This window comes from Arachis duranensis, chromosome 9 (assembly GCF_000817695.3).
Source record: "Arachis duranensis cultivar V14167 chromosome 9, aradu.V14167.gnm2.J7QH, whole genome shotgun sequence".
NCBI classification, from domain to species: Eukaryota; Viridiplantae; Streptophyta; class Magnoliopsida; order Fabales; family Fabaceae; genus Arachis; species Arachis duranensis.
Genome location: NC_029780.3, coordinates 58,228,855 through 58,230,975, shown reverse-complemented (window position 1 = coordinate 58,230,975; position 2,121 = coordinate 58,228,855).

The following is a 2,121-nucleotide window of genomic DNA, read 5'->3' as shown; positions in this document are numbered from 1 at the left end:
GTGTTCCCAGAGTACTAATCAGTGATGGGGGCACTCATTTCTGCAATAAACAGTTGTACTCTGCTATGGTCCGATATGGAATTAGCCACAAAGTAGCAACTCCGTATCACCCACAGACAAATGGGCAAGCTGAAGTCTCTAATAGAGAGCTAAAAGAATCCTGGAACGGACCGTTATTGCCCGTAGAAAGGATTGGGCAAAGAGCTTGGATGATGCTCTATGAGCATACAGAACAACATACAAGACTCCTATAGGAACCTCTCCATACCAACTTGTGTAAGGGAAGGCCTGTCATCTGCCCGTGGAACTGGAACATAAAGCCTACTAGGCAACCGGATTCCTAAACCTGGATGCTAAGTTAGCTGGTGAAAAAAGATTGCTCCAGCTAAATGAGCTAGAGGAGTTCAGACTCAGTGCCTTTGAAAATGCAAAAAATTATAAGGAAAAGGCAAAGAAGTGGCATGATAAGAAATTGTCATCCAGAGTCTTTGAGCCAGGACAAAAAGTTCTGCTCTTCAACTCTAGGCTCAAATTATTCCTAGGAAAACTTAAATCCCGATGGAGGGGTCCGTATGTGATTACAGGAGTGTCACCATATGGATATGTTGAGCTTCAGGATATTGATTCTGATAAAAAGTTCATTGTTAATGGACAGAGGATCAAACATTATCTTGAAAGCAATTTTGAGCAAGAATGCTCAAAACTGAGGCTTGAATGAATCTCAGTAAAAGGTCCAACTAAAGACAATAAAGAAGCACTTGTTGGGAGGCAACCCAGTCATTAGCAGGTTATCTGTTCTATTTAATAAAAGTTTGATACTTATTCTCAAAGGGCAATCATCAAAATTGAAGGAATTCACAGAGTTACAGAAGGATTCAGTGCAAAAAGCAAGGAAAAGGAGCTTGCTGGCAAAAAAATGCCAGTAAGGGGTACTCTGGGCGTTAAACACCAGAATGGATACCATTCTGGGCGTTTAACGCCAGTAAAGGTACCATTTTGGGTGTTAAACGCCAGAATGGGCACCATTCTGGGCGTTTAACACCAGGTGTGCAGCATCCTGGGCGTTTAGCAAAATGCCCAGTGATAAAGGGGTTTCTGGCGTTTAATGCGTTAAACGCCCATAATGGCCAACATTTGGGCGTTAAACGCCATAATGGATACCATTCTGGGCGTTTAACACCAGATAGGTGGGGGACAGAGATTTTGCTTTCCACTTCAAATTTTTTTCAAACTTTCTTGTTTTGATCTATAATTTTCTGCATAAACACATTTCAAACTTTCATCATTCACCTTCAAATCTTAAAAATTAAAATCATTTTTCAAATCTCTTTCAAATCCTTTCCAAATCTTCTTCAAAAAACTCAAATATCTCTCAAATTCTTTCCATATCTTCTCAAATCTCCTTCAAAATTTTTGAAATCTCTCCCCCCTCCCTTATAAATATACGTTCGGCCATCCCCCTTTCCCCACCATTCAAATTTGCTCTCCTCCTCTCTCTCCTCTTTCTTTTCTTTTGCTTGAGGACAAGCAACCCTCTAAGTTTGGTGTGTTTTTTCGTGATCACTAAGCTAAGGCTCATCAAGATCATGGCTCCCAAAGGAAAACAAACCAATTCTAGAGGCAAGAAAGAGAATGCTCCAAAGGATCTTTGGAGTCAAAAGAGGTTCTTAACCAAAGAACATGCAGACCATTACCACAAAATAATAGGTCTAAGGTCAGCGATCCCGGAAGTTAAATTTGATCTGAAAGAAGATGAATATCCGGAGATCCAAGAGCAAATTCGAAACAGAGGATGGGAAGTTCTAACCAACCCTGAGACAAAGGTTGGAAGAAACATGGTTCAGGAATTCTACTCAAATCTGTGGCTGACAGATAAGCAGAGAATGACTAGAACTGCTTTTCATACCTACAGAACCATGGTCAGAGGGAGAATTATTTACTTCCATCTGGACAAAATAAGAGAGGTCTTCAAATTGCCTCAACTGCAAGATGATCATGAATCCTTCAATAGGAGAATGGTGAGAGCAGATAAGGGGTTGGATCAAGTTCTAGAGGATATATGCCTCCCTGGAACTAAGTGGACAACCAATTCAAAAGGTGTCCCAAACCAACTCAAGAGGG